The sequence below is a fragment of the Oreochromis niloticus genome, linkage group LG22, assembly GCF_001858045.2.
Source record: "Oreochromis niloticus isolate F11D_XX linkage group LG22, O_niloticus_UMD_NMBU, whole genome shotgun sequence".
In the NCBI taxonomy this organism is placed as follows: Eukaryota; Metazoa; Chordata; class Actinopteri; order Cichliformes; family Cichlidae; genus Oreochromis; species Oreochromis niloticus.
The window spans coordinates 20,142,930-20,167,892 of NC_031985.2; the positions used below are offsets into that span (position 1 = coordinate 20,142,930).

General features: G+C 41.4%; 1 long non-coding RNA gene across 1 annotated transcript; it reads right to left on the reverse strand.

Moving 5' to 3' along the window:
• Positions 1 to 16,554: 16,554 nt before the first annotated feature.
• On the reverse strand, positions 16,555 to 19,965 carry LOC109196321 (uncharacterized). The gene is made up of 5 exons (XR_002057826.2): positions 19,490 to 19,965; positions 18,682 to 18,760; positions 17,944 to 18,101; positions 17,486 to 17,572; positions 16,555 to 17,101 (listed from the first exon to the last, which is right to left on the reverse strand). It is a non-coding gene; the product is annotated as an uncharacterized LOC109196321 (long non-coding RNA).
• Between the last annotated feature and the right edge of the window lie 4,998 nt (positions 19,966 to 24,963).

The window sequence follows — 24,963 nt, forward strand, 5'->3', positions numbered from 1 at the left end:
TCTGTGTGTGTCCGATTCTCTCTCAATGTGAGGGCTAGAGCCAGGCTGACACTTGGTACACCCTAGACAGGTCCGTCACAGGGCCTAACACAGACAGACACCACACACCCTAACATCCACACCTAGAATCACCTAAGTTACATGCTTTAGGTCTGTGAAACCAGGGCGCCTGGAGGCAACCTACACAGGCGAGAAGCCCCAGCAGACCAGGAGCTTCTGTCTCTTGCTGTGAAGCAATAGTGTAAACCACTGCATCGCTGTGCCACTCTCTACTAAGCTAACCCTATACGTATTGTCCTCATTTAGTCCAAGTATGAATAAATATTGTATCTTTTGATAATAGGATGTGGGGATAAGGAAGTGGATTACTTTCTACAGCACTTTTCAAAGCCAGAGCTGCATATCTGGATAATCCTCTGGATAGTTCTTGGAAGCTGCTTTTATCCATATACCGTATATACGAGATGGATGAAGGATGGTTGGATGTTCTTTGAATTCTCAGTTTGAGGTCTCAGATTCAGAATCAGAATCACGTTTATTGGCCAAGTATATGTGATTCTGATTCTGAGAATGAGTTCAACTAAAACTTAGTTCTGTTTAGTTTAGAAGTGACTGTACTTGGATGAGAGAGCGAGGTGTTGAGTTAGGCCCCCATCACACAGACCTACAGACTGGTCAGCGACTATCTGACCAACGGTCCAAAGCAAAAATGTCTATTCTGAACAGTTTGTGGATGGTTGCTTGAGACTAGGTGTGGTAGGTATATGGTGCTGTGCTGAAAACCCCCTTGTGAATGCTTTGGTTGTTAGCAGATTGTCATGGTTACCCTTAGTTGCATGGAAAATGCCAACTAGGCTGTAAATACTCGTCAACTACTTTCCAAGCAGCAGTGAGACTGTGAAAAGAAGCATTCGCCCTCAAAGTCAAAGTTATACCTTTCGAAGCATGTTGGCTGCCCCAGTAAGCCATAACTTTTAATTTGAAGACAAACGTTTGCTTCCAGACGGCATCGCACTTTTCACATTTTCCCACCACTCTGGCAGTAGTTGGTGAGTGTTTGCAAACAAGTCACTATCTCCCATCAAACTACAAGCAACCGCAGCAATCTGCAAGCGACTAAAGCAGTCACAAAGGGGGAATTTGTGCAGCACCCTCTTTGCAACTAATATTTCCCCATGTGAAAACCAGCAACCTCCAGTACCCACTTGCCAACTGGTCTAATAACATGCATGTTTCCCTAGCAACCACACATTGCCAGGGGATCAGCAACCTCTCTAGTCCTGTGTGATAGATCCATTTCAATACCGGAATTAGGTGAGGTGAACCAGTGCAGATATAACTGCTTGTTTTGGCATCCACCTGTTTGTGAACGTGGCCAAGCACCTAAAAAAAGCCTTAATACAATGTAACAAGTAAGTTGTAAAAGATAGGTTAAAATTTTGACTCTACAGAGATAAAAGTCAAAGACAAAAGTCAAGTTGTCGAGCCCACTGCTACAACTGCTTCCTTCATCTTTTTTCTTGCTTCATTTCACTGGTATCATTATGGGGCGCTTATTCTGAGGAGCTGGGGGTGTAATGGCTCTATAGTTTAAGCTGCCATCCATCAACAGGTCTTAATCTGTTGAGTCCCGCTCAATACTCCTCCGGGAGAGAAAAACTATTAGATTTCACTGATTTGAGCTCTTGTTGTAACAAAAATACCAGCCGGCCAACTGGGATTTCCAAAAGAAAAAAACAAAACTACACTCTCTCCTAATAACACATTAGAGCTGAGAAGTCTTTTACATTGCCAGACACAGGCACATGCAGTTACACACCTGTACTTGTTCACACATTCGTGCATTGGTGCAAAGTTGCCGTGAACGCAGACCAAAGAGCAAATGTACGCCTGAACAGCTGTACTGAAGTGATGGATTTTTACAAGTGTTTTTCAGGATCAAGTCTCACACTCGAGGATTACTCCTGCTTTAATGATCTACGCGGCGTGGCCTTACCAAGTGTATATGAAGTGTTGAGTTCTTATTGCCGTCATGCATGAGAAATCGCTGCTTCAGATCTAAATGAGGGCCTGATGTGTATCGGCTTACACTTCCTGCCTTCAGCCTAGCGGTCATCCAACCCCACCCCACCCCTCCACCCCGACCCCAACCTAATCCCAAACCCAAGAAAAGCTCTCCCACTCCCTTCTTCAGGGAAGGTCGCAGGTCAGAAATCATTCATGCAAGACACAAACACGAACAGTTTGCTTCACTCAAATTTTTGCTTAAAAACACCTTCAGGACATAAGGGAATATTTTTGTGAACGGCAAACATAAACTTGCAAACAGCAGCTACAAAGTATGGCAGAGCAAAGGCGATGAATAATCAAAATGGAAATAAGCGGAGGTCCCCCCCTCCTCTGAATGCTCTGTCTCATTTGCATCTCCCCACCATTGGGCCTGTCACGAAGACCAATGAAACTGAATGCGAGCGCGTCAGCAGGACAATGCAGGCCGGAGTCCATTTATCTCCATACGTCAACGGGGCTGGTAGAAGGGAGGCTTTCAGCCGGCTACGCACTGGTCAGTTTAAAGAGTCTGCTTCCCCCAGACATGAGTTAATGGGCCACTGATGGACATTCAAAGGCAGGTGCTGTTTTTGTTGGCCGGAGCTGTGGACAAAAAAGCTAAAGGCTTCTCCGTGACTTAAAGTACAAAGCAGCATGTAGAAGTGTCAAGTAACACAGTTTACTTAGAAAAAAATCAGTTTCAGGCTTTTTGAACTAACAAAAACTGTCATCACAGCTGTCTATAACATCTCCATATGTCTCTAATACATTTATAATTTCCTATAAAGAAAAAAACCTGCTGCTCAAATGGCTTTGCATGCCATGGGAACAAATCCCCAAATTCTCTGATTGCACATCACAATCAGCGCAGTCAATCACACAGTTGAGGCTGTAACACTCGATCCGAGATGAAACGAGGAAACCGCCAAGACAATTTGCTAACAAAGACCTGGGGAGACTAAGAGACACTGATTTACAACAGAGAGAACAATTAGCGTTGAAAAGCCTCCAATTAAAATGACTCCTTTTGATCTGCAGAGGGAACAGAGTTTCACCGCGCACACCATCTGCGATAGCACAGTCAGATCAATCTGAAATGAAATAATTATGGCAAATTAATGGGTGTAAAAGTCACCAATTGATACGCCAAGGATGATTTCATATGTCTAATTGGGAGAGGGAGGAGGATATGCCAGAAGAGAGATGAGGGAGAGATGTTTTACAGGATTAAGGATATAGAGAGGGATAGACTTGGGGACAGAGCGAGAGGAGACAAAAGAAAAGAAAGAGAAATCTGATGTGAAATATAATCAAGAAAGGCATCTGTGTCACTCTTCTCGGCAGCATATGACTGTAGACAGATTATTAAAGCAACCAAATTCTTTCCGTAAAAGCTGCGATAAATTCATTATGGATTCAGGAGAAGCTAAAATGCTTTCAAATCATTCCCAATATGGGCGCGATCAAAACCAACACCGGCAAATCCAATTTGGACCAAATAACTGTCAGGTGGGTTAGATTAATGAACACAATACAAGTCCTTTGACGGGAAGCGATACAGTGCGAGAGTTAACGGTGCAAAATATGCATTCGTATCCAGTTTAGAGGAAAAAAAAAAAGAAAACAAAAGAAAAAATACGGCAGCTGCCAAGGACTGTTATTGGGTTGTATATTTCTGCTTCTGCGCTCACCTGAAAGCTGTGTGACAGCCCTGGTCGATATTCAAATGTAGACACTCAAGCATTCTGCGATGGGAGAAAAAACAGAATAACTGAATAGCTAATGTACCTGACAACAGCGCTGACTTGTTTTGTTGCCTCATTTAGACGAAGAGAAAAAAATATATAAATAGAAGTTAAAAATAATAATATCGAGAGACTGAATTTAAGGCCCAAATCAAAGTGATCAGAGTGTGCAAAACCCAGCAAATTAAGCCACACTTGTGCATGTGTGTGTATTTGCATTTAACGCATTCCCATCATTTCTGCTCAAATCACTTCAGTCCCACATTCCAGCGGCTCCTGTTTCTGGAATTTTCTCTCCCCCCCTTTATTATTTTTTTTCCATCTCAGCAGAGATGACTTGAACACCTGCCGACTGAACAGGTGTGACGATCTTCCAGGAGAGAGTGAGAGAGAGAGAGAAAGAAGCAGACTCCCTCTGAGGACACCCCGAGTAACTGAGGTGTTAATTAATAAGAAAAGGGAGAACGCTAACACCGTGAGCAAACGCGCGCTCCCCCTCAAGTTCAAGCTCGGCTTGGCAGACGGCTGAGCTGGGACGGGGAGGTTCATGATAATTGTTGTGGCCTTTCATTTTCGGGTAAGGCACGTCAGAATCCTCAGCGGAGGCTAATTTGTAAGTTTTCCTCTGAGTACCTTCAGTCTGTTAGGGCTTATTTTTTTCCTCCCTGACATGTCAAATATGCCTCCCGCCCCCCCGCCTCGCTTCCTCCTCGGTTCCCAGCAAATAGCCAAAAGCAAGCCTTGATCTATGATGTTTACTAAAGAAAACGGAAGCTCTTATGAGATGCAACCTTTAAAAGTAATGTTTTTGAGTGAAGTTTTTAAGTAATAAAACCCGCATTTCCCCCATAGGTATATCATCTTGATGAATCACCTCAGTGCATGCTTTTCAAGCCAAAGAAAGAACAAAAATGCAGCGTATGCATACGCAGCTGTGGCCAGAATGAGTTGTTTAGATCAAGAAAGTGCTCCAGTATAGTCAGCTGTCACATCATTTATCATGTTAAAAGAAAAAAAAAGCTTTTTTTCTCCCTTTTTTTTCTTGGCAAGGTGTGAAATGAGGCATGAGTGCATGTGGAGGGGTGTTTTTTTAGGACCGGTCTGCCCACGATCACGTTTTTCCTACTGACATTGCCAACGTTGCCTGAATCAGAAAGAGTCATGAGGGCAGAGAGGTCACCACGTTTCTCACCTACTGTCATCTCTTCCTATTTCCCACTCTCTCTTCCTGAATTTCATTGATTCTGAGACTCGCTGACTGGATGACCACGCAACAGTCACACATGCGCGCACACATTTTCTCTAATAAAAGAGCTCTAATCACTAACGTGGGACGGTGATGCAGAGGTTGTAACCACGAGCTGAATCATCATCACACACAGTCACATGTAGGCAGGCTACACACACACACACACACACACACACACACACACACACACACAGAAGAACAAAGAGCACACAATTACTGTGAAGTTGGTAATTGTTAAATTGTAGCCATCCCCACCCCTTGTCTGTCTCCTGTTTACTTTAAGCTTATGTTTCCCTTTGCAGCCGGTCCTGACTCGTTTTGATCCCGGGGAGGTCCGCTGCAGTCACAGCATCACTATTCTGCCCCAGGAGCAAGTCTGTGTTGTGGCCTACCATTCTCATATATGTTTGCATGGAAGAACACGGTGTTTTAAACACTGTCTCAAATGATTTTTTTTCAGTGCTCTGAAGTGTGTTAATTTCACTGTTACTTGGACGGAGAGTCACTGGGCAAGAATGTCATTCGATCTTCGTGTTTATTCTTAATGGACGTGACTGTATTGGACAAGCGAGGCTGAACTAAACACATTTGGTCAGTAATTTTTTTTTGAAAGCGTTTCACTCTGCAAGCAGTCAACACGCGTCCAACTTGCATGCTTGAAGCACGAGCAGATTTGTATTTTTCCCGTCCACCAACACCTGGCCTCTGCTTGATAAATTACACAGCTTTTGGTGGTTTTCGAATATGTGTTAAACTGTGACTAATTGGAGAATTTTTCAAGATGTGTGTCAATTTACTTCTTAGTTCACATTTCCCCTATGACAAAAATGCCAAAAAGTATGCATTACTTTCCTGAATCTGGTCATTACATATAAATCTGCTGCAGCAGAGCAAAAGTTGAGCATAGCATTAGTTTTGGCAGACCATGTAGTCAAGGTTCAAATCACTAATTTCTTGATATTTTCTCAGAACATGAGAAACTAGTGTAGCAATTCTTTTTGAAACATGACCAAATATGAAATAAAGTATATAAGGAAAACAGAGACTGTGCAATTCAAACAACCTTGAAAGTTAATATTTGGTATGGTCACCTTTATTCTTCAACACAGCCTGAACTCTCTTAGGCAAGCTTTCATGTAATTTCTTTAAATAGTCTTCAGGAATAGTTCTCCAGGCTTCTTGAAGGACATTCAAAGATGTTGGCTGCCTTTCTGTTCTTGGTTATCCCACACTGCTTCAGTATTGTTGAGGTAGAGTTCTGGCAAGGCCAATTTCTATCCAGAAAACCTTCTACCGTACTGGCATCGGTTTTGCATCCTGGCTCAAAACCAATGGCACTTTTCGGTGTTCACAATTCCATCAATTTTGATAGATAAACACCAAGCCTCCACTGTGTTTTATAGATGGCTGCAGACACTCACTGTTGTAGCTCTCTCCTGACCTCATGTATTATATTGACAATAATATGAACCAAAAAATTCAAATTTGGATTCATCACTCCGCATGAGTTATTGCAGCTGATTTTCAGTCCAGTTCTTGTGTAATTTGACATACCTCAGCCTTTTCCTCGTTTCCCTTCCAGTCGATGGATCAAATGAAGGTGCATCTCTGGGGTCCTGTGTAAGGCCTTTGCTAGAGTTTTCCTAGTCCTTAGGAACATTATTTTCAGATACTGTTCATTTGCTGTAGATATTTTTTATGCCCACCACTTCCTCTTTTTGTTGTTCAGTTTCCTCATAGTTTTCATGACACACTGCACACCCTTCCTTGAGTTAGGTGGCTTTTATATGCTTTAATGATTCAGTGTTAAGTGCTTAACAAACATGACAATGGACAGGTACAAAGACTGGACTGAAAATAGTGAAAAAGGACTCAACGTCCAGACCTCATGAAAGACCTTCAGAAAGTCTTGAGCGCTATTGCTCAAGACAACTTTAAAAAAAATTACAGGAAAGTCTGGCTCCTTGGAAGCAAAATATAAAGTAATGAAGGTCAAAGAAATAATCAATAAAGCTGAATATAAATGATTTCAAATGGAATAACCATTTTCTTTTGATGACTGTCTTGAATCGCTGAAAAGTGTTTTTCTTCACTGAGCATTAAGCTTGTGCATGTCCTGCTCTTCTAAAGCCTTTCAGGATAAACAACATGTCTCATTTGGCTTTTGCGAGTGCTCTACCCATGCGGAATAGAAACAGGTGTTACGTGTTGTCAATAATTACTGTGTATATATCTTCTTCTCCCGTTTGTGTGTATGTGTGTGTGGTCCCATATGGTTTTGATGGGTATTTGGACAGGTGACAGCATGTCAAAAACCTGAAAAGAAAACAACAGCCCTGTCAAACTCCCTCACAGGCTGCTTTTGTGAGAAGATCTTCCATCTAGGCCACACTGTGAAAGGACAAACTCATGCATTTGTATTTTTTATTGCTGTTATACCTTTCCATATAGTAAAAGAAGTTGTAAAGAAGTTCCCACTTCCTAGTAGCCTCGAAGCAAATTACAGTTTTTGTCACCACATCAAAACTTAAACGCTGGTTTCCATGCAAAGAATACAGCATCACATCAAAGGTAGTACAGTGTAGCCAGGCCTTTGAAAATTTCCTTTAACAACTTAACATCTGAATAAAAGCCAGTAATTCAGCCCGAAGGTTTAAAAAAAGCCACTTTCTTTTTAGCCACACTACTCCACAAGCACCTCGAAATGACGCCGAGCTCTGAATGCTGAGCTTTGAACTGACCAACTTTTTTTTTTTTATTATGGTTTGCATTGCATTGTGCCTTAGTGTTCAGACATCCTGTAGTAGTCTTTCCAAAACAAAGGCAACAATGCTTTGCCGGTACAGTCCCACCTCCGCCTTCAACGTGTAACAAATACTTCCCCAGCGGTCTCTCCCCCCGGTGAACACAATCAAATAAACAATATGGCTTCTTTTACTGAAAACCAGAGTGCCTATTAGAGAGAGCAAACGACCTGATTGTTGATTGTGTTAGCATGTCTGAGTGCCTCACTAAATTGCCCACAAGGGTTGAACGCAGGAGAGAGGAGGGGAGGGAGGAAAGAAGGAGAGGAAAGGGGGGAGGAGGAAAAAAAACTAAACTCTTGACTCCTAGATGAGAGGGAATAAAATGAGAGCTCGTTTCGAGACACGGGAATAGATTAGCAGGAGTTCTGGGGTAGGAGCGTGATTACAGAGCTATTGTTGTTGGAGTATATCATATCGCAGCGTCTCCTGCAGCCTTGGCTAAATAAATCTGTCGTAATCCCCCTGGTGAGCCCCGGCGGCTTCGTGAGCCCCTACTTAACCGGGCTAATTAAAACTCTTCCATGTCTTGCTTTCCCCAAATTTACATGCCGGCTTCTGTGTCTGAGGTTGCAGAGGCGCCATTGTTCGAGATGTATTTTTTCAAGTAAAAGTCCGCACTTCCCCTCGCTCTTCCTCGGGAGCACATAGAGAGTAAACGGTGTGGGGCAGGACAGAAACAGTAATGTGAAAACTTGCCAAGATCTATGCATAGACATGTATGCATATGCAATGTGGGGTGCTTCACTGATGACCCACTTTATAAGGAGGCATAAGGGAAAGAATGTGGAAGAGCTGGGTTACGTGACTTTACCAAGCATGCACACACACACAGAGCACTCGGTTTTATCAGTTCAACAATTATTGTCACCGGCCTAATTATGAAAGGCAATTAGTACTGCTTACATGGCAGGGGAAAGGAAGATGGTGAGAGGGAGACGGCATGTTTTTTCCTCGTCTTTTCTCTTTTTTTAGCATAGCACAACATTTCAAGATTTGCATCCTGAAAATTGGATGGGAGGGGAAGTGCTGGGGTTTCCTGGGAAATAAAACGGGCTCACGTGGGAGTGCTTGTCACTTAATCATCTGGATTTGTTCAAGGTGACATGGTGATGCACTTGGGAACCCACGGTCCAATTCCTCCTCTGGGGTGTGGGGACTTAATGAATGGATGTGTCCTCGGGCAACCTGCAAATTCCGCTCTCCGTGGCACAAAAGATGGATGAGGAATTTTCTGGCATTTTTTTTTTTTACTCATTACATCGCGAACAGTGAAGAGAGGGACGAGGATGATGGGAGATAAAGAGGATGACGCGTGGTCAAGGTTTGAATGTGGAACACTGGGAGAAAACATTCTTTTCTTTCTGGTTAATTATTAACTTTATGACAAGAGTAAGTGTCATCAAAGACTGACAGCTGTTTGAGCGATCATTTTAAAGTCAACTGATAGGGATTTGGTTTCATGTTTCAAGGACCCCAAAGAAAGGTGGATGTTTTGGAATTAACAGATTGTGACACGTCCAAAGAATCGAATTTCTGTGAAAGCAAAAAAGTGAAAACAAAAAAACCCAGTTTTCACTGTTTTGTTTTTTAAAACAGTTGAATACGTCTGATATGTTAACCTTAACTGCAAGCTACTGTACAGTCTCATGGTAAAAGACAGGGATGTCAAACTCATTTACATCATGGGCCACATGCAGCCAACTTTGATCTTAAGTGAGCCGGGCCCCTGACACGTCCCTTTCTATCATTGTAAAGAAGTTTAAGTAACTGTACTAATACTATAGGTATTTATTATTCATTTTACTTATTTTTGATACCTCCAGTATAAAATATCATATCTTAAAGAACTCATATTATCTCAATAGAGCACATCACTCTCAGACTGCAGGCTTACTTTTGCTTCCAAAAATAGAACTGAAGGCCGAGCCTTGAGCTATCAGAAGTCCTCTGCTGTGGAACCAGCTCCCAGATTGGGTTCAGGAGACAGACACTCTCCCTACATTTAAAACTTTCCTTTTTAATGAAGTTTACAGTTAGGCCTGGATCAGATTCATGTGTTAACAGACCTCTCTGCATTGAATCAGTACTTGTTATTAATCCCTGGCTCTCTTCCATAGCATGTCTTTTATCCTGTCACGGCAGATGGCCGCCCCTCCTTGAGCCTGGTTCTGCTGGAGGTTTCTTCCTGTTAAAGGGAGTTTTTCCTTCCCACTGTTGCCAAAGTGCTTGCTCATAGAGGGTCATATGGGGGTCATATGATTGTTGAGTTTCACTCTGTATGTATTATTGTAGGGTCTGCCTTATGCTGCTATAGGCTCAGGCTGCTAGGGGGATTACCTTTCACCTCTTTTCACTCCCCATGCATATTGTTATTAAATTTGAATTCTCTCTTCCATAATTTGTGTGTTTTTACCTGATCTTACTGTGCTCTTTCTTTTTCCCCCTTCTCCTTTACCTCTGACCCTCCCCCCGGCCATCCCTGTGCTTAGTTCAACTGGAGGTTTCTTCCTGTTAAAAGGGAGTTCTTCCGTCCCGCTGTCACCACATGCACAGTGGATTATCTGATTGTCGGGGTTTTCCCTCTCACACTGTTGGGTCTTGTAATATGAAGCTCCTTGACGTGATCGTTGCTGTGATTTGGTTCTATATAAATAAAACTGAATCAAATTATTACAGTATTTTGGTTAAGTCTGTTGCTTAAATTGAAAAATGATACTGCATTAAGTCCCAGTACCTCATCTGGCACCCAGCCAGTGTAAAGAAATTAAAAGGTAAGTGCAGGAGAGGACCAAGGCTAATGGGAATGTTAATGTTTAAGTGTGGTGGTTACTTTAGTCGCTTGCTGTGTGATTAGATATAGAGCTTCAGTATTTTAATACATTTTAAAGTCAACCAAACAGCACAGAAAGCACTGTAATCGACATCAGCAGTAAGTAACTGCTGATGCAGATTACAGTGGTACATTGTCAGTTTAGTGTTGACTGCTACTAATGCTTTACTGCAACTTAACAGAGACTTTTTATAGTTTATATAAGCACAATTTAATCAAATATCCATATGACTTTTTAAAGCCCAGATCTCGAGTTGTCTGAGTAAGAAAAGAGATAATAGAAAGTCCTTACATGACGCTGTTACGATGATTCATGCTGACAATGCTGCCTGCTGACAACAAAATTAAAGCAAGATATCACTGAAAACAGCTTTAAATGTGTGTTCAGCTTCCAAAGAAAACAAAATAATTATGATTACAGACTGTCTCTAGCAGCAGACTGAAGCTTTAACCTGCTGTGGAGCATCAAGCTACGACAGTCACAATAATAATATAACCATTCAAGCGAATATGCATGTTGTCAGTGTGCACAAATCATTTGTTTGCCAACTGAAGAAGGAAAGAAAACTCAGATTTTACAGCTTTGCAGCCGTTTTAGAAAATGCAAAAACGCTTGCTTACATGAAACGTGACATCGGTCTACATCTATTACTAAAGCAGCTGCACAGAGACACACGTTTAAAGCTGTGCAAACTGAGTTATTGGAAAAAACTGATAATTCCCTCAGATTTCCTGTTACAGCCACAGACGTGCTGCACATATGTCAATGATTGCTCTCTGTGTCAAGTATTAGGTCTGAGCAGTGATGCAGCTTTTATTCCTCTCTCGCTGTGTTGAGTTGAGACAATCTCAGCTGTTTATCTCTGACTAACTTCTATAGGACTGTGCATTTCCAGAACAGTAGCAGACAGCCTTCCTGCAGTGAATGACAAGCACGGACTAAACATAGCACTGCTGACTGATAGGACTGTAGATCATGACGATGTGTGGAGATGGAGCTTAGTTGTTTTGTTGCAAGGATTTCAGCAAGTGACGAAGATTAAAAGACGAAGATTTAGGCAACGAGATGTTCCCTGGAATGTGTGTGTTGACTTTGGAGCCGTAGCTGTTGAGTGGGAAAGTGGGATTTTCCTCAGGTAAAACCAGAGGCAGTTGAACCGCAGGCTGCAGACTCAGCAGGGTTTGTGCCGATGGTGGGATGGGGGCCCTCCAACTCATCATCTGCTATAGAGGAATGCGAGGCTGTGTTGCTGGGACAGGGTATTCCCTTTCACACGCGGGCAAAAAGAAAAAAGAAGGCCACAAGAGTAGGGAAGGGATGGGTGGAGTTGGAATGCTCCAGGACTGGATGTCGTGTTCCAGTGACCTATTTTCAGCTCTTACAAACCCCAGACACACTCAGCATTCTCGAGGTAAAAAAATCGCTTATAAACAAGCTCCCGGCTAATGCGACGACAGCCTGATGCACTTGTTCAGTTATAGTAGATATAGTGTTCGGTGCACACCCTTGTCAGAGTCATACCTGACTGATCATATCTCATCCGAACACTCAAACCCAGACAGCTAAAATGTGGTCAGTACGATCAAATCAAAACTCTCGCAATCGATCTTGAATAAGATTGAGAATTGAACTGCACTTACAGTATATGTAGAGTAAAGATAACCGAATAATACATTACTTTTATTCAACCATATGAAACCCCGGTTTGGTTAAGTCTTCAGACAAAGTTTAACTATCAGTAACACATAACATTCGGCACCTCGGTGGCTTCGGTTTCTCTAAAACACACTCGCTGTTTTCACAGCCACAGCTGCTGCTGCTGCTGCTGTGGGACAGTGAAAGTGGAGCTGAAGATTCAGAAAGATGTCCCGCAGATGGAAGCACATGTGTTTTTTGAGGGATGTGTAAGTATTGACAGCGAAGGACGAGCTCCAAATGTGGAATGCCATTAAGAAGACCAATGCCTTCCTCTCTGAAAATGCTGTGTTTTTATGTTTTATGGTTAGGAGTTGGAAGATGGACTGGGTGTTCTCAACTTGAATGCTAGGTTGGGGTTGGGTTCATCTGCGGTTCATTTAACTCGAGGCTTCCTCCTGTGCGAGCAGCTTGGCGTGACTCTTGCAGGTGTGTAACTCTGTATAGGTTTGGCTCATAAGCCTCCATTTCTCAATACGCCCGCTGTTTTTATATCCTTCATGTCACTCACACATTTCTATTTCTTTATTTGCTCTTCTACTCCTTTCCGATCCGTTCCCCTTATTCCATTGTATTTCTTCAGTTACATCATTTTGGGAAGAATTTGGAAAAAAGAAAAAACTAAACAAAATAGATCCACTCTGATTGGAAGCTTGCTCTTACCACCTTTGCCCCCAGCATCTGTCACCAGCATCAAATAAAAAGCTTAAGAAAAAAAAAAAGTAGACCCGAGTTGTATTTATTTTGGTGTAATCATTAGGATTAAGCCAGTGCAGAAACACATTAATTCCTAATCCTTCCCATGTCCCCTCTCCCTATCCCATCCTCTGCCTTGTCTCCCTCCACCTCTCTTTTCTCCTCCTCTTTCTTCCCTCCCTCTCACCCCCGTGCTTTACAGCACCAAACGCTTTTAATTTGTCAGGGAAGGGTGGGGGAGTGCAGGCGGGGGGTTAGTTAGAGGCACTCGTACGGAGCAGCTTTGAGCCTCTGCCAAGCTCTCGTTCGCATTGTGCTGCTTACAGCTGGCCTTGTCCTCCTTCCCTGCTCTCTTTCTCCACTCGGTTCTTCATCTCCTGTTCTTTTTCCCCTTTTTTTGTGTGTGTGTAGCACTGTCTGCTTTTCTTGATGGTTTCTGCTACGGGGAGTTTAGGAGAAGAAGGGGGTCACTTGTCAGGGGGCCAACATTCAGGGTTTTCCCTTGTGCATGGATTCGCACACACACGCACACACACACACACACACACACACACACACACACACACAAAGGAACTATAGTGCACGTGCACAGGCACACAAATACACACCAGTGGCAATAAACACCAGGGAAGCAAAAAAAAAAAAAAAAGTGGGAGGAGGGATAAGGCTCGAAGGGAGAGACAGAAGGGGAGAAGAGGGAGGTGAAGGGGCCAACATGGCACACTCTTTCGAGGCAACCTCACAGTTCTGCTTTCACTTTGTCTCCCCTATTTCTCTTTTCCCTTTCTGTTCTCTTTCTCATTTCTGCTTTGGAGAAGTAGAAATTAGAGTAGATCCCAGAAAACATGACTGAGAAATCTCAGGTGCCGAAAGTCAGAAATAAACTAAGACACAGTCCACAAAAGACAAATGGATCAAACGGATCAAACAGAGTGAGAGAAGAAATAAAAGAAGCTGTTTCAGAGATAGGAAGCACAAGCCCTGCAGAAGAAAAGACGGAGATAGAGAGAAAAGAGGGAGGCAGATGAAATGACAGAGATAAAGAGGGGCAAAACGAGGCAGGGAGGTAGCAGAGAAGCTCCAATAAAGGCACAGATCAGATAAGGGAGTCTCTGAGGACTTCCAAATGTCCTTTTATCTAGGCAAGAAATGCTGATATTAAAACCCAGACAGAGATAGCGTACCATCATTTGCTGCCTTTACCAAGTGGTGAGTTATTACTGTAAATTGGATCAGAAAATACTCATCGAGGCTCATCTCCGATAGACGCGGTGACTAAAGTTTCCTCTTCCGACGTCTCATTATGTCGTCCTGACAGCATATTGTAGCTGCTGAAAAGCCTCAGAGAGGAGAGGAGTGACACATTAGTTGGGTTAAAACAACTAGAAAAGAACTACAATTTAGTCAGAGGCGACTCATCTTGTGGGTTGGTTTGCTTGCGATCCCACAGTATCAGGTGTGAGCCTTTTCTGGATGCCAGATGTCGCCTACAGACGTGGAAGATGAATTTAGTTCTGTGTGAATGGAGAAGAAAAGGGGAAAATTCATTATGTCAGAATGGCAATTATGTCTGGTTCAGAGCTCGGTTTATTGTCAAGTCCCTTTGTTTTCTTGTAGTAAGAGGTGAGTAATGTCTCATTCAGCGCTTTTGGTTTATTGAAACTTTCTCGTAGCATATTAGATTCAATAAATTAACCTGTTGACATGTACTTTTTCTCTTTAATTAAAGATAAATGGTAAGCTAAATGCACTTGCTCAAATACTCAGTGCTTCTATAGCTACACTATCCCATTATAATGCAACCCCCTTCATTTAGATTGCCATTATTCGTCATTTTGGAGCCACTGGAATCAAACATAAAATTGAAATCGAGCCTCTGTGAGACTGGGAGTTTGTGCTGACTTGGTCCGCTGGCAGGTCACCTTTCTTAAAGGTTATCATTTGCACTGAGTGGTCCCTATCAGTTGTTATCACTACCACAGACATCAAGAGTCCTCCTGCAACTACTAGCAGTCTCAGTAAGCAGTTATCATCATTTCTTATCAGAGTTGATCAGAAAGTCACAGAGATTGTAGAGCAGGCTTCTAGTGGCTGTTGGGAGCTGTGTTTCTTCACCTCAACTAAGAAAAGTGAACTTCCAAACATTCGGTTAGCACTGTTTTTAAAGTAGTGAAAGACAAAGAGTGTTTTTAACACTCAAACTATTAGTTTTTCCTAACCCTCGCCGAGTAGTTCATTCCAAGCCCGAGAGCATAAACGGAAACTGTGATTAAAGACAAAAGTAAACAGAAGAAAATGAACCCCTAAAAGATGGATCTCAAACTCACATCTCATAGCCCAAAGCTATTTAAAAAATTCTTTTAGTGCAATTTTTTAAAGTGGAAACACTCTTCAGTAACTTCTGTTCGGCACGCTGTATGACTGGGGGTTAAAGTGGTGGTGGTTGGGGGCTTGAGCCATTTCCAAGTCACAGAAAGTATAATGGAAGTAGCAATTTTAATGCAAGCGCTCGGCGACAGTGGGAAGAAAAAACTCCCATTTAACAGGAAGAAACCTCCAGCAGAACCAGGCTCAGGGAAGGGCAGCCATCTGCTGTAACCAGTTGGGGGTGAGACATGAAAAAAGCACACTTTTTGCATTTGAAATTAACTGGCACGTTTTAATCTGCCCATGTGCTGTGGCACCAGCTAGATGCTGAACTACTGCAACCAACTTTATTTACATTTGCACCATGAACGCATCACTTATTCAACAGTAATGTGCATAAACCTCCCAATCAGATTTAGATGTTCGTTAACTGAAGGTGCCAGAATGCCGGTCTGGCCCACTTTAAGCCCTGTGTACGCACAGTAGTCGTTGGAGGCTACCTACTGCACTGTAAAAAAGAAAATGTTGAGAAAACGTAAAATTTCAAGGCAACATGATGCAAGAGATTTTTGAGTTTTCTCAACTTTTGCCAACTGCTGTTGACTCAACTAAGATTTACAAGTTCTGCCAACTTGGATCTCCTTGTTCACCTAATTAGGATAATCCTGGAAGTCTAACGAAGAAATTCTGGTTTCAATGCCATGTATTTCTGCCTTCACCAAACACAGATATTCTTGTTGAGTAATCATACAATTCTTACTCCAGTGAGTTGAAAATTTACCTATATAAACAAAGGAAAATGTATGTTGTTATTATACTTGAAAAAACACTTAATAAATAGATATAGAATAAAACAAAGCACAATTCAATGTTATCTAAAAGCTTATTTATTTTGTTCAACAGTCTTTTCAGTACATTTCAGAATGTCATGGGTAGTAGGGTGAATTTCTGTTAAAAAAAACAAAAAGAAAGAAAGAAAAGAAATAAACAAACAAAAACGTGTTGCCAGTTTCTTTTGGGTGCTTTGAGCACCCCAGCAGAGACGTTAAAATTCTAGAGTCCAGAACCAAAAAAGAAAAGTGTCCAGCAACTTAATAATTCATGCACACACACCCTGACCGTCTTGTAAAAGCTGAACATAACTATTGCACATTAAATAGGGTAGTGCTACAAACGATTGCCTATGCACCCAGACATTGACATTTTACACAGGCTTACTATGATGAACTATGGAAGTTAAAAGTTCTTAGAAATGTTACCATCAATGAAGAGGAAACTAACACTATAACAAATCTTTTAAAATACTACAAGACAAATTTTCACCATATATTCTCAACAATACAGATTCATCTGACTAAAATTTACATTTCGAATAATGATTTATCCACTTCACCTTCATATTGTCCGACCAGGCCAAAATAAGATGGCCTGAATTGCTTCAAAGGTAAAACTCATCTGCTTTGGATAATCAATGTTGAGGGCATACAGAAGGCCAAAGAGGTGTGCCAGGGCAGTAGAGAGATCTGGAATGTTATGTAGCACGATGTCCCCTTCCAACACAACTGCATGTTCTCGCACAGACGTATCAGCATCGTCATCTTGTAGGATGGTGAGGATGGCAACTGATGCACCGTTCAACACTGGTTCCAAAATGTCAGTGTCCTGAAGAAAAGTAAAATATGAATTATTGAAAGCTAAGAAAAACTAAAGACAAAACAAATTTCAAAAGATTTTAACTTTAACCTCTATACCATGCTGGTCGTTTGACCCATGGAGGTTTTAAGAAGAAAAAGCTTATTTTCTTTTAATTAATGCCACCTTGTGAGTTTTGTACAAAAATAATTTTCTGCTATGGAACAACCACTAATAATGCCCAGCTGCTGCTCAGCAGAAAAAAAAAGGAGTGAGAGTTATGACAACTGCAATCCCCACTATAAAATTATCTGGACTGCACTGAGAAAGTGTACATTTCCATTTTGGATAAACTCATCCTTTAAAAACATCTCATAGCAATTAGTTTTACTTGCATTACTTTTTTGTACTTACTAAGCACTTCAGGAAAACCTCTGTTGCATCTTCTCTTGAGGAAAATGGGCAGGCCTCTCAGTGCCCGTTGGACACAGTGTTGGATGTCTAAAGAGTATTCAGTGGAAAACAAGAATTTCAATTAGTGAAGTAACATGGTGTACTATACACTATGCAAAATCAGAACTCTCATAGTAATGAAAGTAAAGCACAGGTCAGACCCAGCAACACGCAAAACGTACAACCCCCCCCCCCCCCAAAAAAAACAACAACAACAACACCATGTTAACAATTTTACTTTCGTTTTACAAATTAAATAAAATACTGCCAAATAAGAACAAAGCAATGACTCATGACATTCATTTTTACTGACATATCCACTGATGTGTTTTGTTTGAAGCCAGCATCTTTTTCAGTTTCTGTTAAGAGAAAAGTATACTCTCTTCTAAAAATGTCAGATAAAGGAGCACTTCACTCACCTGTTCATCAAGTTTATCCAGGAGGTCTTCCATCTCCTCACCAAGAGCTCCCTTCTTAGACCAGTACAGTTTCAGCAGGCCAGGCACAACTTTGTCAAGGGATGCATTGAAGGTCCCCAGGAGGTCTTTGCTTGTGATCCGATGAAATTTTCAGATATCTAAACAATACATTCACCAAAATAGTGTCATTTATTCAGCACAGAAAATTCCTGGGTAGCTGTCTTGGACAGTCTGCACCATGTTATATGCCTGACTGTGTTATCAACAGCAAAACCTACTTCAAAAATCTCTCATGAATACGTCTTTTGCACAGGAATAGAAACACCCCCCACAAAACCCAGTATCAATATGAAAATACATATTATGTTCTAAGTTGCACCAAAATATGTGACCAATCAGATTCTGTGACCTGCCTTAGTATTCTTTCCCTAACAATCTCAGACTATAGAAGTCCTATTTCTAGCACAAAAAGAAAAAAAATACATGCTAAGTCAAAATTATGAGATTGCCTTTCTGTTTCACAATTTCGATTTAGCATGGGGACTCTTGTACTGGCAGAAATGTTCAGGGTAAGGATTTCAATATAACACTGGCAAGGGCCTTGACTGGAGTGGTAGCACAAGATAATAAAGTTGGCCAATGCATTACCCCAGCAAATACCGTACTGCTTCAATATAAGTATAAATCATGCCCAATTTGAATAATAATTAAATTATAAATAAATTAGGACAGTCTTACCTCCTCAGAGGAAAACAGCGCAGGTCATCTCTCCTGGACCTCAGATACCATAGGCTGACACTCCACGACCTCTCTCCGCCTGAGAGAAAATGTTTGCAATAATGAAACATTTCAATATAATGTAGAAAAAAAAACAAAAAAAAAGTTACGGATCGGACTCCCCGATCCTTACTGCGCATGTGCAAAGTCGGACCGTACAGATCGCGTCTACCCGTGGAATTGTACATAAAATCAATACTCCACCAACAAAAAGGCTCTCAAAACAATACAATACTTTCCACAGCTTTGAAGGATGGGTCAGGTGTATCCTTCGTGGCCCACCCTATGCCAGAATTCATAGCGCGGCCCAGCCGATTCTAGTTTCAAACAATGGCGGCAGCCTTACACTTCACTAGTTTTAATATTACTCTTATTACTCTTTCTGGGTCACAAAGTAAACTTTTAAGGTATTTTCAGGCGAGAATGTAGCTGTGTAAATTTCAAATATCTGCTCAGTTTATTAAGACAACACATTTTTGCAAAAATGCTTCTACGTTTTCGGAGACGTCTGTTACCACCAGCTTCGATAGCTAGCTGGGGATTCAAGGCTCGCTAGAGCAGCGAGAGCAGCGAACTCCTGGCATATCATTTTCAACCCCCCGCGCGGTCCTTCGCTAGCTTAAACATGATATATAAGTCCCTTAGATGACTTAAATATGTTATTGTTTGGCTTTTTTTCAGTGCTTTACTCGTTCCACCCTCCTGGGTCCTCAGGAGGATGCAGCCTAGCGCTTGTAGAAAATCCTAATAACAGATGTCGTTAGCTTACCTGCTAGGGCAAATGGCCGGCAGCTCCCGCACCTGTCCAAAAAATGGTCAAATAATACACTCCAACTTCAGACCAGGTAAAATCCGTAATGGTCGAAAAATTGTAATTTTCATCCAACTTTGGCCACGTTTGTTCAAAGTTTCTTAGCAGGTTTTCAGTTCAGAACACATCGACAAACCACTATCACACAGTCTGCTCAGACTCGTTTGGTCTAGTTCAGACTTATTCAGACCACGACGTGAGCCAGTCACCTACGGGGTTTCCCACCGGTTCCCAACTCGACTCAAAAAATCTACTCAAAAGTTGATAATCTTTGTTATGCTCGCTAGAAAATCTTAGTTAGGACAACAATGGAAGAAATTTGTTGGGCAGACAAGCTATTTTAGGTTGTAAATGGAAAGTTTTATTTCTAAGTCAGTTTAATTTGAAAACTTTACTCAAATCAACAATTACTAGTTATCGTTTTTACAGTGTGGCAATATCTATGAGAGCAACAGCATTGAAATGAGTGAGTGTACGAAGCTGAGTTTATAATCACTGGATTGGTCATGGTGCCCACCAGCTGTGTAGTCATCACATTCCTGTAACCACTGGTGTTTAAGGGGCACTAGACTTGCTGCAGTCTTCTCGTATACAATATGCGTCTCCACTCAGAAAAACTCAGCTTTAGTGCCAGGATATGAATAGAAGAGGTCTAAAAAGGAGCTTTTTTTTTCTCAATTTTCTCCAGAAAGCCATATCTTTTCAAGATGTTGTTGTACCTCCCTGCTTGTAATCTGAACTAAAAAGACCAAACACTTTGTGTTTGTGTTTTCGACCTGGCTGAAAAGAGTGCAGGGCATGCCAGCGGTTGTGGCATTACTTTTGGCGTGAGGCGCCATTCACAAGGACGACAGCAACAAGCACAAACTAAGTGACACAGAGAAGACTTATTTCCTTTATGCCACACCACAGTTTCATTTCCATACAACTAAATCCCTCTGCCAGGCGTGTTTAGGTGCAGTATGTCTGGCTGCCTAATGCTCAAAGATATGTTCATAATTCTGAATAAATGAGGCATCGCATTTATGAACTGCATCCTTCTTCCCGGGAGATGGTTGAGGTGAAGGCTGGGTGTACAGAGTGCATGACTATTGTGACACCTCTGCCACTGTTGTGTAGGTGGTCTTGACCTGCTCTCACTGACAACTGGCTGACATGAAAGGGTCATTAGCGAGGGTCATCACCTGGGTCTTCCAGCTTATATAAGCTGGCCTACATGTCACAGGCTCTCTTGACATTTGCTTTCTTTGTCTTTTTTTTTAGTAAATATTTGGCATGGACTCCTTCTTTAAGCCTGTGTGTGTGTGACTGGATTTCAATCCAGTGGTTGGATATCTGCAACAAACGTACTAAATAGAGAAGAAATATGGTTTCAGCTAAATGAACATATTGTTTTTCGACTCGCAGTGGACATTTGCTAGATTAAACCAAATCTAATCTTTACCCTAACTCAAAAGTGTGATTTGAGCACCTCAGTGCTACAGGATCAGGTTTATTTCTGTTGGAACAACATAAATTCCTGCAAGGAAAAGTCACACTGATACATTCAATATCAACATTTTTGGTATTTGCTAAATATATGTCAACAGTGATTCGAGTCGGTTCAGTAAAGGTTACATCACCATGACAACATGATGAGATGGAAGAGCATGTTTAATCCTCCGTCCTCAGTAATGCTGGACATTTACTCCCGCAGGTCATCCCCATTATTTCCAAGCAGGTATAACGCATTTGCTGCTATAGATTCTTTAATGATACATACAGGAAATAACTCATGTGACATGATGCCAACTTGCGCACAACAGCTATGCAACACACTCGCACACTGAGAAACCCACGGAGGGAGATAAGTGAAACAATGTGGCCCTGATGAACTCATCAGCACAGACATATTTAAATTTTGGCACAGCACAGCTCAGAGCAGTTTGGCCTTCACCAGCTTATTTCTTTCAGCCCCTTTAAAGAACAGGAGGAAACATGACCGTGGCCTGACTCCCTCAGGCTTACACTTCACTCTAATCGCCTGGGAAAACAGGAAATTGTGGTCTTGGAAAATTAAATGTTTATAGTAAGGTCACATTTACACAAGAACCCCTCCACTACCTCGACCTTCCTTTTGTTAATTGGTTTTCATCTCCTTTACTGATTTTCTAATATTCTCTTTTGATTCTTTAAGTGTTTTTTTTTTTCTTTTTCATAAAACCCACTTTAGAAAAAACAACAACTTTTGATGCAAGGGGAAAAGTCAAAATCAAATTATCTCCACTTTCTGTGTCTCTAAATAGACCACAAGTTGGTTATCTACAGTTTGAGATGTAAAAATATCAAACTTTCATGCAAACTCAGCGTCCGTCAGCAAAAGATAAAACCAGTGCTCAGCTTTGCCGTCCTGTTTAGCATCCGTTCAAGTTTTATGCCTCCGTGAGAAGCTTCAACTACCGCGGCCACAGATGGGTCTCGTCCAGTCATGTGCTTCCTCTGTTTCTGTCACTCCACCCTTCACTCTTCACTTCAGTTCTCACCAGCGTCTGCCTGCAAACTCCATAAACTGCTTTATATTCTACTCTCATTTCCCCTTTCTCCACCATGTGAGCGTCTCTTTTTGTTTCCCTCTGTGTCATTTAATAAACTCATTGTACGCCGCAGCCGTATCTCCGCCCACATCCCCGCGGTTACCTGTAACACTAACTGCATAACTTCCTGATCTCTCTCATCAATCATGCCACTCCCTTCCTCTCCACAGCCATCACTCTGGCCTCAAGCCCTTACTCCCCATTTCATGGATCATGGACCTCCTGCACGCTCTGTTATGTGTGTGTTATGTTTTTGCGTGAGCGATGAGGAACAGAGAGAGAGAAGTGTAACTTGATCTTTGGACATCTTGACTGCCTTCACTCTGCTCTGTTCTACCTGAAGGGATGTAAATGGCAGATGGGTGAGCACACCTGGAGCCCTGGGGCATTGTGCGCAAACAAACACACACATTCTTCATTCCCAAACATGCACTAATGCCTCTTTTTTAGAAAACCCCAGAGTTAAGGGCAAGCCTCTCTGGTGTCTTTTTCAGAGGGCTGTGAAGCGTTGACAGCCATACATTATGAAGACAAATCGAGACGCTGAGTTTGGAGCTTTTTAAGAACGTGTAACTATAGTAAATGTTTTAAAACACTCTCCGGATAATCCAGCTGGAATCTCCTCTCTGTGTAGTTTTGGTTCGCAGCACACTCCAATGACAGACGAGCAGGCCCTCGTTCACACGGTCCTAGAGCCTGGTCAATAACTCCCTGGTAACCACAGGTCGCTAGGGAAAAGTATGTATTCCCACAATGAAGTTGCTGGGTGAAATCAGCTGCAAAGAGGCGTGTGGTGCTGAAACACTCCTTGGGATTGCTTTGCTCGCTAGCAGCAGTGTTAATTTTAGAATAGAGTAGAATAGACCTTTATTGTCATTGTACATGTACGAGGAAATTGCAGATTTTTGACTTAGTTGGATTTAGTTTGAGTCTTTTGACTTAGTTTGGGCATCTAAATTCGTTTAGTTTATTATATAGTTATCGGCTTTAACTGACTAATTATAAGCTTCTGATTTTCCTTGACATCAAATGTCTGCTCTTCTCTTCCAAGTGTGGACATTTTGTTGTGTTTTCATTTCTTCTAATTGGATCTCAATTAGAATATTTCCATCTCATTTATATTCGTTGACAAAAGTGTCAGTATATTTCATCCTAATTTTTGTCCTAGTGCATTAGCATTTATCTAGTTATTGTCTTCTTGTCATCAGGGGGGAAAAAGGAAACTATGATGAAAACTGTTGGTCAGTGAAATTAACCTGCCATCACACTAAAGGATCTGCGAACATTAACTACTCCCCCAGTTATAGCGAAACAGTAAAAAGTTTGATACAACTGAAAACAGAGAATATTTGCCTTCAAGCATGGCGGTTGCAGCAGTAAGTCACAGCTTTTACTTTGGAAGCAAACGATCTCTGTTTCCTGTTAGACTGACAGCTTAGACTGACAGCAATCCCTCTGAGAGAGATTGGCGCATAATTGCTGAGTAATTCAGTCTGTGTAAGTGCAACTCGTCTATGTCACTGTGCAAGAGGACTTGACTCACTTGGCAACTGGTTGTATTCTGACTATATTTCCTATATAAACCCAAGGTTGCTTTATCATTTTGCATTTGAGTCTCTGTCCTGCTCCAACTACAGTATGTCACTATTTGTGGAGGAATTTCCAAATTTCTCTTTCAGATTTATAAGATTCTAAATTTCTGTGTCTGCAGATGGCCACAAAATTTGCAACAGATGACAGAGTTTTCCCCTGATTTATCTCGGCGGCAGGAAAAAAAAATGTAGTATAAAGAAAAGAATATAGCAGCAAGAAAAGTTAGTAGCAAGATATATTCAACACTTTTAGTCTGATATAATTGTTGTGGCTATTTTAGCACAGAAGATGGAATCTTAGAAGTTAATTTCAGGGAAGGCTGCTGCTTGCACGAGTGTCTTGGATACACGATGATCTGGTGGTCGTTACATTTGCATTCAAATACAGAGAAACTTTTGTCGCTGGCTGCAGGGAGGTCAGATGAAGGTTAAGCAGTAGCATCGAGTTAGGTTACCCACCAAGACTCGATTTAGTCTGCGGTGAAGAGAAACACTGTAATTAGCAACTCCTTAGGCTCACCGCCACTGTACAGTGTTAATATACCAGGCCTGTTTCAGTCTGCTGGAGAAGAGCGACTCAGAAAGAGTTTGTTTGAACTTCTTATAATTCCCACTAGTAAACTCTGTGTGGGGTCTTTGACATGTTACACCATTTATCTGCATTTTGGATTTTCCGAGCAACTATGAAGATATAATTATGTGTCTTAATCTTTCACTTTCTGTTATTGATACTTTTCTCTTAGAGAGTCATGAAAGAAATGACCTACTTAGTGCAAACGCAGAGAAATCATATTACCACATCTTTATTAAACTAACTCTGGAGTGGAAGGGTGATTTTTATTTTTATATTTATTTTGGGCTTTGCTGTTCCTTTGAAGATAGGCCGTGCTGAGCTTTGTATTAATATGATGTCGTGTTTGTTGCAGTCATGATGTATTTTAAAACTTAATTTTCCTTTTAATCTTAAAATGGAAGCGTAATGAATAAATATGTGGGGCTAGTGGCCTCTCAACAGTATAAAAATCAAACTTTTTAAATTATGTTGTTGGTATTTATATTTTTAACACTCTTTTTAAAAGTTTTATCACTACTTAAAGATGTAAGTAACATTACTATAATCTTTTATTTGTGTACTCTAAAACTGATTTTATTATTTGTGAATGTGAGGCATGTTTCTTTAATGATCCTTAACATATTATGGATTTTTATGTTATTTATTTAGCTTAAGAATAAGGAATGATGGTCTGTTCCCCATAAATATAACTTA